We start from the raw sequence: 13710 nt of genomic DNA, 5'->3' as shown, positions 1-13710 counted from the left end.
TGCTGAGCAACATTTAATCTTTCTGCAAGTTGTTTTTGAGTTTGACATGAATCTTCTTCCAATAATGCTTATAATTGTTGGTCTTCAAACTTTTTCGGTTGACCTGGATGTTCTTTGTCTTTCACACTGAAATCATCACTTTTAAAGCACTTAAACCAGTGTTCACAAGTATCTTGAGATGGAGCATGTTCACCATAAGCTTCCCAAAGTATACGATAACTTTCAGCAGCACGTTTCTTCAAAGTAAAGTAATGTATTAAAACTTCCTGCAAATGCTCTTTTTTTGGCACGAAATTCAACATTTTTAAGGGTAAAAATATCTATGATGTTAACACCTTCAGAAAATTTGACATATGAAGTTTTGAAGTTAGTGGTCAATACAACAAAATAGCATAGGTATCAAATCGCATATATATCAACATTTCTGTAACTCCATCTATTGAAAAAAAACGCATTATTAATCGATACACCTGGTATATCTGGCCTCCCACCTGCACTTGGTTGGACTGGTTACCCTGTCCTTCACAGGAGATAAATAGATATTCCTCCCTTCTTACTCTTGCTTGCTGACATCAACACATTGGACCCAGCCCACTGTGAGAGAATGCAATAAAATTTCTTAAGCTCTCACAATGTTTCTTGGCCTGTCTCCTGTCAGTGTTAGAGAAGACTGGAGAAAAAAACCAAGCAATGCTTAGAGAAAGGGAAGTTATATTTTAATTGTAATTATGTGCAGGCCCAGAGAAAAATGTGTCTTTCAAATTCTGAGCCCCCCAACATGGAGGAAACTTTCTCTATTTATACTTTTTCCAGCCCTTTGTCTCCCAAATTTGGAATGAAACTTCTGGGCCTTCTGAGAAAGAAGGACTGTGTGCTGGGAAGGGGCCATGAGACCATATCTCAAGGCCTGGCCTGGTGCTAGCACTGACAACTTTGTCTGGGGCATAGTTTATGGCCTCTCTAGAATGGGAGTAGTCTTATTTTCTTTTTATTTCAGCAAGCAACTGTTTACAGAAGCCAAAATAGCAGGGTTAAAATTTCAAACAGCAGTTTTTATATAAGATGGATTCTTCATTAGCACGGATTTAACAGTCACTTTTCCACAACTTGCCTCTCACACACTCTTCTTCCTTTGTTTTAGCTGAAGATAGTATGTGCCCAAGTGCTGGCCACCTCTTTCAGTTACTCATCTTTGAGTTTTTCTCATGTATGAATGAGATATTCATGATAATTATTTGTTTGTTTTTCTCTTGTTAATTTGCTTTTGATTACAGAGGCTTTAGCTGACAAACTAGAAGGATAAAAGAAAAAAATTTTTTTTCTCCCCTACACTGTCTTCAGAGTCTGAATTTCAAGTAGTGATTCAGGGTTAAAAAAAAAAAAGAAGGAAGTGGATTTATGCCCATTAAGCTATGATCTCCAGCTTAACGCAGTTTATTGGGTTTCAGCTATTTCCAAAGACCAATTCTTCTGCTATATTTTTTTCATATTGTAATCTCTCCCACATTCTTCCAATAAATCCCCACACTACTCACACCACCATTTACATTTTCCCCTTACGCTACCTCAAATTGTTTTGAGTTGCTGGAAACCAAAAACTCTAATGAATAAAATCAATTTGCAACATATGTGATCTCCATGATCACCAGCAAGACTATGCCATCCAAATTTTGGAATTTTTCGTGTATACTAGATGTATATCCTATAGGAAATATCAACTTTCTCTAGTACAGCACATAATCTCTTACATAATCTGATGTTTGCTCACCTCTCTGGCCTCATCTCCTATCATTCACTTTACTTTCCTCTTAAAAGCAGTCATACCTAGCCACTTACGGTTCCAGCAATATACTATACACATTTCAGCCACTGAAACTCCTTTCCTACTTGTTGCTACTGTCCTATTTTTAGTTCTTTGGCCACTGAGAAGCTTGTAGGCTCTAATTCATGGTGATCCTTCCCCTCTGTTACCAAACAAAATTCAACAGAGTAAATTTGGCTTTATTAAGTGATTCATAAATCCAGTAGCATCCAATCTAGCAACAATGCTTTGCCTAAAAATCTCACCAAGGCTCAGTGTTTTGAAATTCATCATACACAACCAAGCCCTCTCCAATGCAACAAGGCAATGCATGGTGTCAATAATTATACTCAGCACTGTAAGCCTCAAAACACCTTTCTGCATGACTCCTTCCAGAATGTGGCTGCTGCCTGTGAGCTGCCCAAGACTGTCTGCAAGAAAGGCCACCAGAGCCCAAAGCCTGTTAACCTCACTAACTGCAATCTCACGGCAGGGAAGTGTCCTAACTGCTGCTACAAAGATGCTGCCCAGTGCAAGTTCTTCATTAGTGCCCATGACCCCCCTCAGAAGAGAGACCCTCCCTCTCATTTGGTTTCTGTTCACTTAGATAAGGTTGTTTATAGTTTTTACCATTTTGCCTCTCACTTGGTACAGGTTCCGTTATGCTCTCTTCTGGCTTTTCTTTGTTGATATCCCTAGTTCCCATAGAAGAAAAAAAGGAAGGTATTGGGAGAATTAGAGTATCAAGGACACTAGACAGGAGTTGGGACAAAAAGAAATAGGATTCATTTCTGCTTCGGAGCTCTGTGTGTTTCAAAGGAAGGCAATAAGGAAGAGGGCAACGAAGGGTTCAAACCTCCATAATTTTACTTTGGAACTTCTGTTAAGCTTTGCTATGCTGCATTAACAGCAATAACACACTTTCTGCTGCATTCTAATGAGTGTGAGAATGAGTGAGAACTCTTTTGTTACCAGAAGAGGACTTACACCAAGGGCGGGGGGTCTCTCCCATCACCAGTTGGAAATAGGCGGCACTTCTCTGGTGTCAAGAGAAATGAATTTCAGGACACTCACGTAAGAGGGATTTAGAGATGGTGGCAAAATATATTTATTTACTTACTTATTTTAATTTATCTTTATTGCTAAAAGCATTAAAGATGTCCAGTTTGTTTGTTTCCCATTGACCCCCTCCAACTTGCACCCGCCTCACCCAGGCCTTCACCGCAACATTGTCTGTGTCCATGGGCTATGCATATATGCATACTAGTGGCTCAGTGCATGAATTCATGCACATCGAAAAAGAATTAATTAGAAGAAATATTTTAATATTGCTATTTGCCCTTTCTCTATAATAGAAGTGTCAGAGATGAAAGGAAATTTGTAAAATGTATACGAAAATAATATATAAATTTATTAATAAATAAACAATAACAACATTATATAACAACAACAAAGACATGATATAAAAATAACAAAAATATTACATAAAAACAGCAAAAAATGATTTAAAAACAACATTGGTACAAACAATGACTGATAAATTGATTTAACTTATTCTAATATCTTTCTGCATACCACATTAAGAGATAAAGCACTTGCAGAATGCTTGACTAATTTCCTTTGTGATGAAGTATTTACAACTTTAACTTTAACATCACATGCTCTTTGAACTCAAGAGAAAGCAACATATACAACTGACCATGTCTGAAAATGGGTTCAGGTAGAGATATTCCTACTCTGACTAGAGTTTGTTCTTGTGATTTATTTATATTCATCGAAATGCTGGCATCACAGGAAATTGTCTTCAAATTAATTTAAATGGGAGGCCAGTGTCAGATAAGGACAAATCAAATCTTGGAATCATAACAAGCTCTCCTTCCGCAGATCCTGTTAATACTTCAGCTTTGATTATGTTAGATCACAATCTCTTGATAATAAATCTAGTACCATTACAAAGACCCCATTTACTATTAAGATTTCTTAGTAGCATGATGATTGCACCCACTTTCAATTTTAATTTATAACATGGCATTCCCGAAGGAGTAATATTATTAAGAAATTCAATGGGAAAAATTTCCTTTTTGGCATCATCCATTGAATCGATAGAATCTTCACTCAAATATATGTGAAAATCTCCATTGAGCATATCCAAAATTTCTTCATTTAATTTATGAACATGCTTATTTTTTGGACAAAGTATCACACGTTTAGATATATTTTTAAATATATCTACAGATATACTATTTTCAAAGGTAGCTTCAATAATAGATCCATTACAAATCATTTCACAGGGGATTTCAATAATATCCATTCCTAAATGAAAACTGCTATCAAGTTTGCCATCTCAAAGTTTTACTAACTATTTGCTACTGGAGGCCCAGTGCACAAAATTCGTGCACAGAGGGGAAGGATTTCCTCACCCCAGCCTGCACCCACTCCAATTGGGGACCCTTCGGGGGATGTCCAACCATCATAAACTGGCGATTGGACACTCCTCTCACAATCTGGGACCACTGGCTCCTAATCACTCAGTTGCCTGCCTGCCTGATTGCCCCTAACCCCTCTGCCTGCCTGCCTGATTGCCCCTAACTGCCTCTGCCTGCCTGATCATTCCTAACTTCCCTCCCCTGCTGGCCTGATCTTGCCTGCAACTGCCCTCCTCTCCTGGACAATTTGGTTCTGATTGGTCAGTTTCTGTGCCAGCCAGCATCAAAAGCTCTGCCTCTAGGCAGCCATTGGCTCCTCACAGTTGACCCAAATTTGGTTCTGATTGGTCAGTTTCTATACCAGTCAGCATCAAAAGTTCTACCTCCTAGGCTGCCATTGGCTCCTTACATTCACCCAGATTTGGTTCTGATTGGTTAGTTTCTATGCCAGTCAGTGTCTCTGGGCCTATCAACTGTGCCTGATCAGCAAGGTGGAGCTTATCAGCAGCCCCGGTGGAGGACTGGAAAGAAATGGTGGCACAGCTGTTGGCCAGGCCAGGAGAGAAAGAGATGCAAGTTCTGATCAACAGCTGCCACAGAGGCTATGGATCAGACCCAGCCTCTTTCTCTGAAGGCCTCTCTCTGGGCCTAATTTGCAGCCCCTTAGGCAGTCAGTGCTGGGTCAGGCCTCTGCAGTGGCCCCAGTCTGGTTGAGCCTTTGGTCCTAATTGGTCATTATGATCCTGGCTCTTTATTATATAGACTAGTAGCCCGGTGCACGAAATTCATGCATATTAAAAGGGAATTAACCGCCCTAACCAGTTTGGCTCAGTGGGTAGAGCATTGGCCAGTGGACTCAAGGGTCCCAGGTTTGATTCCGGTCAAGGGCATGTACCTTGTTTGTGGGCATATCCCCAGTGGGGAGTGTGCAGGAGGCAGCTGGTCGATGTTTCTCTCTCATCGATGTTTCTAACTCTCTATCCCTCTCCCTTCCTCTCAGTAAAAAATCAATAAAATATATATTTTTAAAAAAGGGAATTACTTAGCAGATATATTTTAATATTGCTATTTGCCCTTTCTCTATAATAAAAGTGTGAGAGATGAAAGGAAATTTACAAAATGTATATGAAAATACTATATAAATGTATTAATAAATAAACAGTAACAAAAGGATATAACAACAACAGAGGCATGATATAAAAATGACAAAAACATGATATAAAAACAACAGTGATGCAAACAATGTCTGATAAAGTGATTAAACTTATTCTAATATCTCCCTGTATACCACATTAAGAGTGAAAACACTTTCAGAGTGCTTGACTAATTTCCCTTGTGATGAAGTACTTAGAACTTTAACTGTAACATCACATGCTCTTCAAACTCGAGAGAAAGCAACATATAACTGACTATGTGCAAAAACAGGTTCAGGTAGGAATATGCCTACTCTGTCTAGAGTTTGTCCTTGTGATTTATTAATAGTCATCACAAATGCTGGCATCACGGGAAACCGTCGTCGAATCAATTTAAATGGGAAGCCAGTGTCAGATGGGGACAAATTAATTCTTGGAATCGGAACAGCCTCTCCCTCTGCAGATCCTGTTAATACTTCAGCTTCGATAATGTTAGGTCATAATCTTTTGATAATAAATCTGTTACCATTACAAAGACCCCATTTACTATTGAGATTTCTCAATAGCATGATGATTGCACCCACTTTCAATTTTAATTTATGACACGGCATTCCCGAAGGAGTAATACTATTCAGAAATTCGATGGGGAAATTTTCCTTTGTTTCTTTGTTATGGGGTGGGGCCACAACATTAGTAACAAAGAAACAGAATTAAAACTTTATTGTGGGGAGCCACTACAGTGTTTTTGACAGGTTCAAGCCTTGGACTGATGAGAGGGCACAGTCCTCTCATTGCCATGTGCAAGTCCCAGCTTGGAGGGCAGGGCCCTCCCAGCAGAATTATAACCAACAGTTGTAGTTGTAAGCTTGAACCTATGGACGGAACACGTGGCCCCACGTGCCTGAGTGATATGGACTTGATAGAGTTCAGGTGCATGTAGTTGAGTAGGATTGAAACCCAGGAGAATGTTTGTAAACATCTTGGTCATGCCCTTACTTTGCCTTGTAGCATCTGCTATAAAATAAAGGCATGGCTGTGGGCATGGTTGCTGTCTCTCAGAGAAGCAGCATCCCACGGAGACCTGGCTTTCATTCTGTTGTCTATCTTTTCTAAGCCTTTCAGCTGCCCTACTCAGGTTCACCCCGTGCTGGCGTGGCACACTTTGAAAAGATCTGCCTCCACTCTCCCAGGATGGATTCCTGCCTCAAACTCCACCCTTACAGGAAATAGCTCCAGGAAAGAGCTTGGGGGAGGGCGCAGCCATTGCCAAGACAACCCCTGTAGGACTGACTTCCTTCTGCTCGGTTGTTGTTCCTCTGTATGTGACGAACACCACCCATAGTTTTTATATAAGGAGATAAGCAGTATCCTCTGATCAGTTTGTTTTAAGAGACAACTGTCTGAAACATCCCCAAATACTACAGTACTTTAAACTCGTTTGTACTATGGCTGATCACACAGCATGGGCACAACACTGAGACATTGTCAAAAATCCCTTCCGAGGAGAACTTTCACACCAAGTGCAACATTCAAATTCATAATTTCGTTAGTAATCTATCTGATGTTTATAGCATGACTGGATGCCATGGTGCATTCATCAATAATGAGAATTGGGTCTTTTTAATGGTTTTAGCAACTTCACTCTTTATATCAAGTCTAGAAATTGAAGTTTCATTTAATGGAATTGGTAATTTATATTGGGATGAAAGGTTCTTCCACTGAAAAGGAAATTTACAGCAATAACTATACCACGACCTCTAATATAATGAGTTAAAAGTTTATAAAGATACATTTTCCCACTACTGCCTGGACCATCCAAGAAAAAGCATTTGGGGTGTACAGTTTGATCTTTGATGGTAGAAGTTATAGTCTGATAGGACCTGTGACCAGGAGGGAGGAAGAAGCTATCACTCTATGCCAACCATGTCAAACTCGTAGCCCACAGGCCACATGCAGCCCACAGCAAATATTTTTGTGCCCAGCCAATATAACAGTATGTAAGAAATGCTTTAATAAAAATTTCGTAACTTAATTTTTACAATATCCTGTTATACATAATCCTATATAATAAAGAGCTAATATGCAAATGGTCATCAGCCTCTCATGCCCTCGCACCGGATCTCTAGTTATTAATAATGAACTACAACATTCACTAATGAATAAATACTATAATCATGTTGCATTCAGTTCCCTTACATGCCTTATGCGCAGTCACACCATTTCTCTCCACTAATACTAGCAGCGAATATTTTAGCTGTCGATTGCCATGTGATTTGTCTTGGACTGAACTGTTTAGTGAGTGCAACAGGAAATATTTGACTTTTGGAGAACAAGAAACATAGGTTTATTTGCATTATGCTTATTAATTTGTGTGGTTATTCAGTGTCTGGTAAGTTTTGTTCAAGAAAAAATACTAAATTTATTAAAATGTTCTATTATTTTATGTTAACGATTACTCATTTATTTCAGCCCTTTGTATTCAGCATGTCTCTATTGCAATAAGCTTACATTTCTTTTTTTTTTTTTTTTTTTTTTTAATATATTTTATTGATTTTTCACAGAGAGGAAGGGAGAGAGATAGAGAGTCAGAAACATCGATGAGAGAGAAACATCGACCAGCTGCCTCCTGCACATCTCCCACTGGGGATATGCCCGCAACCCAGGTACATGCCCTTGACCGGAATCGAACCTGGGACCTTTCAGTCCGCAGGCCGATGCTCTATCCACTGAGCCAAACCGGTTTCGGCAAGCTTACATTTCTATGAAAATTGAAGCTTTTGTTTTTTTTGCGGCCCACATAAACTTAAACCTTGTTTATTTGGGCCATGTTAGCCTTTGAGTTTGACATGCTTGCTCTAGGGGATTCTATTTTTTTTTTGTACCTCAATGTTTTATTTATTATGTTCTTTTTATGTGCAAAATGACATTTATTTTATGAAGGTATTTATATAGCTCTGTTTAAAATGTTAAATATTGGCGGTTTCCTACATGTTTAATAGTTAAGAATTTATGCAACAGGTTCCTTCTGTCCAAATCCTCCTTTTTTCCACTATCTGCTAATCCTTTTGAACACTTGTTCTGCCTCTTGCCCCATTTCCTGAGGATCACCACCAATCCTTTATTAATGAAGTCACAACAATTGCTCCAGCATTTACCATAGGATTATGTGGTTTATCATCTTCATTTAAAAAGAGTTTGCTGAATCTTAATCCACTTGGCTCTTTCCCAACATATTGATGCACATATTCTGTTTCAAGGTCATTAACCACAATGGCGTATTTCAAGGTTTTACACAGGACTGAAGACAAAATGGACCTTTGGTATCTCCAATAGAATGCCTCTGTCCATCAACTGTACAAACCGATACACCCCACAAATCAGGACTGAACTTGGTTAGTTGAGGAATATAGTCTGCAACCTTTCCTCCAGACTGCTTTTTAGCACTTTCATATAACTCATCGATGTGAGAAGTAAAAGACATAAAGTCAGGAATGACAGACTTCCTTCTAAAGGCTTGCGTCAACAAAACAATGTTGCTTTGAACACATTTTTTAAAAAGATCTTTGTCTAGCATGACACCATCTGATGTTGTTTGAAGAGTTAATCTTGACATATCCATACACTCTTTCAACCTGGAATCAGATGTTTGCAATTCTGTAGATTTGAGTGCTGTAATAAATTTATGAACAGGTATTTCCTCTTGTCCTTCTGCAATTGTGTAGAACAGCAAGTCATCCAAGCTAGGTAACAGACCCTGTTTTATTTTACTCTCACCGGAAGCTGCCTGCTCCTTCCCTTGCTGTGGCTGAATGAGTCCCTGTCCCTGGGGCCATCCACGTGGCTGATGCTGGCGGGGCCGCGGGTGGCGATGCCCCGGGCTGCAGCTCCTGCAGCTGCTGCTTGTCCACCTTGCCCAGCAGGATCTTAGAGGGTGAGCTGGACAGGCCCCCTGGAGCCGGACCCGCCAGCCATCCGCCCCCCGCCCCACCACAGACCTTGGCTACAAGCTGCAACCACATAGGGCCATGCTGGCGGCTGGTGACCTCAGGAGGTCCCACAGCAATACAGACCCTCAGAGCAGTGTTTTGCCGCTCGCTCAGCCCAGGCCTGCTCGATGGGAAAAGATGCTCGGGTTCTTCCCACGGGATGACAAGTGAGGACAAATGAGGACAGGGCCCGTGATGTGGGTGTGGGTGTGGGTGTGGTTGGTGCTCTGCAGCCACTGCCTCCCAGTCCAACTCTGCTGCCTCAGACTCCACTGCTCCCACCAGCCAGTGCTCCTCAATGAGAGCTCAAGGGGATTCTTGCCAAAGGCGGCAGACTCTGCCTTGGCTTTTCTGAGCCCCCTGGGTGTTTCACTGGAATCTTTATGTTTAGAACTCAAAACGTCCTTGTTTCAAAGACACTACAGATCTATGTGTTTACTCAAGGATACCTACCCTGCTAATAGTATCTAGAGGTTAATTTTAGTTCAAGCTGTTACTACACAATTATAGCCTAAGGAAGTAGGTGAACAGGGCTGCCTGGTTCCTTTAACCAGGCAGTCCCTTAGCCCTTTCTTTCACAGAACCTTGTGTCAAAGTAATCATTCATCTGTCGCTCAGGATCTGCTGGTCAGCCCCGGCAAGGTTGGATATGGGAAATGGAATATGTACTCAGACAGTACCCTCTGTTCCTGTTGTCTCTATCAGGGTAGAATGGGTGTGGGAATAGAGTGGCTGTTGAGGAAGGTGGTTTTTGGCCTGAGAGCCAGTAATAGGTAGGGAAAGGGATGCATTGAAGCTTGAGTTCTCAGGATTTGAGCTCTCAGGGACCAGGCAAGAAGGTGGTTGTTGGTTAGGGGGGGGTCTGAGTTTTTGGACTTTACTGCAGATGATGGAGTGGGAACACCTAAGGGGTGGAGGTCAGTGGTCTGCTGGGTCAAAAGTAGATTCAGAATCAGAAGTGTTTGGGATATGATGTTTTGTGTGAAGGAGTAGGATCTGATGGGTAGAAGAGAGACAGAGAAAGGTTTGGAACTAAAGGATGAAAAAGGCCTGGATATAGGGAATCTCTGACCATTTTCCGATGACAGCAATTATCTAAATTGTGCAATGTGTTAAAATTGAAAGTTCCATTTTTAAGCCATTGAAATTTATCATCTAGTTTGTATCATGGCCAAACAGTATTACAAAAGAAAATGAGGTGATTGGGCATGATCTCCCTTGTGAGTATGCAGAGGGAGTGTAGCATGGCCCATGAGAGAGGAAGGGTGAATGACAGAACACAAATCCAAAGGTGACTGTTTAGGGCAGTTGTCCCCACTGCTAAACAAATCACCAGGAGAAAAGAGGGGTGACCCACCATACTGGACCCAATCGAGAAGGACCCAAAGCCAAATGGCTGAGGAGTCTTCAGGCCTAGCACTAGGATTTTTGGGATGAGAGACTTTCAAAGAGTCAGTGAGAGTGAGTGGGCAGAAGACACAAAATGAGGGGAATTGTGGAATGTCTCTCACCTAGAAAAGATTGGCCGGTGTGGGATGGAGGGTCAACAATGGAGAAAGATTCCCAATCCTGCATTCTCCTTGCTGGTTCAGGAGGGTCCATAAGGAACGGAGGCCTAATTGAGGCCAGCAATCCAGTTACTGGATTACAACTAGAAGGTAAGCACAGGACAAGCTGATGCTGCTTACTGCTCTCTGAGTAGCAAACTTAGGATGACCAAAGCCAATATCATGGCTCTCTTCCCCCTGGAATCCTCCCAGATTTCAGCACCAAATGTTAATAGTCACTGAAGGAGGAAAGCACAAAGCCAAAGTGGTAAGGGATTATAAATTTACTAGAGGCCTGGTGCAGGAAGATTCCTGCTAGAATAGGGCTTCCTGTGGCCAGAGTGAAGCAGAGAAGAGAGCGAAGCACGCCATATTTGTTGGGTTAATTTGCTTACTCACCTGATTGGCTGGTGGGCATAGTGGAGTGACACCAATTTGCATGTTTCTCTTTTATTAGTGTTGATGAAGTCATCTGGATATCAAATGGGCTGAACCCCAACATGGCACCAGCACCCAGGGACAGGGAGTCGGAGAATTTAGAGGACTCTAGGCAGGTGTTTTCTGGACAGAGAGTTCTCTGGGCTGGTCCTGATCCTAGAAAGGTACAGAAGGGACAGATAATGGTCTTAGCAAGTGTAATGTGATCTTCGCAAGTGGAATGTGGTCTTAATCAAAGGAAATGTCCATTGTGAAGTGGCCTAAACGAGTATTGATTCAATTATTTGATCAGACTTAACATGTATTTGATTGGAGTAGCAGGGGGGCTAAGAAAGCCATGGCATAGCATAAGCTTTTAGTTTCATGTTTCTGTAATTCACCCACCACCTCACCCTCCACCCATGTTTTGTTTGTCTCTTAGTCCTTAGATAGTATTCTTATCATCTTGAATGGTGTTTGGAGGAAAAAATTTTCTACCCATTTAGGTTCCTGTTTGGGGGCTTGTGAATTAACTGATGAAAGCCAGATTAACAGGAGAGACTAGACAGAGTTTACTCATGTGCAGATGAAGGAGCACAAAAAGGAGGAGAAAGGATAAACTGGAGTGTTCAAGGCAGGCTCCCAAGACCACAGGACATTATGAAGCCACATCAGTGACTGGTCTGTTACCAGGTGCAGGTGGGAAAGTGAAGGGAAGTACATATTTGTCCCTTCCATAGATGCCTGTAAATTAATCTCTGAAATCCTCCTAGAGCCAAGGACAAAAGTGTAAAATGCTTTCAAGGCTGTGCAGGTTATCATTTCTATTGATGATTTCCATTTTAGAAGACTTCTCACTTCTCTTTCCAAGCCCATTTCACTTCCATCCATCCAACAGTGTGAACTGGGAAAGAAAGGGGTTCCAATATCTGAGCCCTTGTTTGAGGCCAACCAAGTACAAGTTGCACTTTCCCAGAGGGCAGCTCTGACCTGTGTGTGAGCCCACCAGATGCAGTCAATAGCCTGGTCTCTAGAACACACAGAGAAGGGCCTGAGTGTCCTTCCTCTCACTCTATGCCTCCTGACACTATAAGTTTTCCTCAGCCCCAAGGACAGAGTGCATCTACCTTATGTCCTTTTCCACTCCTAGTGCCAGCCTTGGGTCTTCCTAATGGAGGTCAAGATATTGCTCAAGGTATCTGAGGGAAGACAGAGACTTGGGAGGAGACCTAATTACCTTTCAGCCTAGGTAGTACAGTGGTCTCCTTGGTTCCACCCATTTTAGGAGAGTTTCCCTGCCCTTCCCTTGTAGGGTGAGCACCAGTGCCTCCATTCCTTATTTAATGTAACCCACTTGTACCAGCTTTTGTGATAGTTTATCACAGTGGTATTAATTATCACCCAGGATTTCTGAGTGAAAAAAAGAGCTGATGCCATGGCCTGATGGTTCGGTCGGTTGGAGCATCATCCCATGCACCAAAATGTTGCGGAGTTCAATGCCAGGTCTGGGCACATACTGAAGTTGTGGGTTCAATCCCCCGTTGGGGTGCGTGTGTGGGAGGGAGTGATGGAGGAAGTGGCCAATTGATGTTTCTCTCTCTCTCTCCCTTCTTCTCTCTCTAAAAAAGTCAATAAACATATATTTTCAGGTGAGGAAAGGAAGAGGGAGAGAGAGAGAGAGAGAGAGAGAGAGAGAGAGAGAGAGAGAGAAAGGAAGAAAGAAAGAAAGAAAGAAAGAAAGAAAGGAAGGAAGGAAGGAAGGAAGGAAGGAAGGAAGGAAGGAAGGAAGGAAGAAAGAAAGAAAGAAAGGAAGGAAGGAAGGAAGGAAGAAAGAAAGAAACTGATAAGAGGAAAGCAGGACACTTGAGGGAGCTGAGAGCCTGGACTCTGCAGTCTCCACCAGAGCCACAGACCTTGTCATCTCCTGAGAATAGCTAAGCAGTTAATTCAAGGACTTTGTTTTAGATCCAAGTGCTGAGAATTCTCTCCACGGAAGCAGCCCCTACAGTTGTAATACAAACCAGATCTTAATAAGATCTCGGTACAGGTGAGGACCAGGTTATCAGAAAGCAATGGGAGAAAAGGGGAGGAGTGGGGGAAATCAGAGAAGGTTTCAGAGCAAAGATTACCTTAGGGACAATTTTAAGAATAAATAGGTGTACGTGAAGGGCAATTCAGATTAAAAAAAATGAAAGTCTAGAAAGAGAAGTAGACACACATGGTAGAGCACTGTGTATTTAGAAAATAACAAATTCCTCCATGTGACTGGGAGGAGGTGAGGGATGGCACAGAAAAGAAAACTGTAGGCCCTGACCAGTTTGGCTCAGTAGATAGAGCGTCGGCCCGGGGACTGAAGGGTCCCAGGTTCTATTCTGGTCAAGAGCATGTACCTTGGTTACG

This window comes from Myotis yumanensis, unplaced genomic scaffold (genome assembly GCF_028538775.1).
Source record: "Myotis yumanensis isolate MYYU_CA2020_CCGP unplaced genomic scaffold, mMyoYum1.0.hap1 SCAF_1, whole genome shotgun sequence".
Taxonomy (NCBI): domain Eukaryota; kingdom Metazoa; phylum Chordata; class Mammalia; order Chiroptera; family Vespertilionidae; genus Myotis; species Myotis yumanensis.
This window is presented reverse-complemented; position numbering follows the sequence as displayed.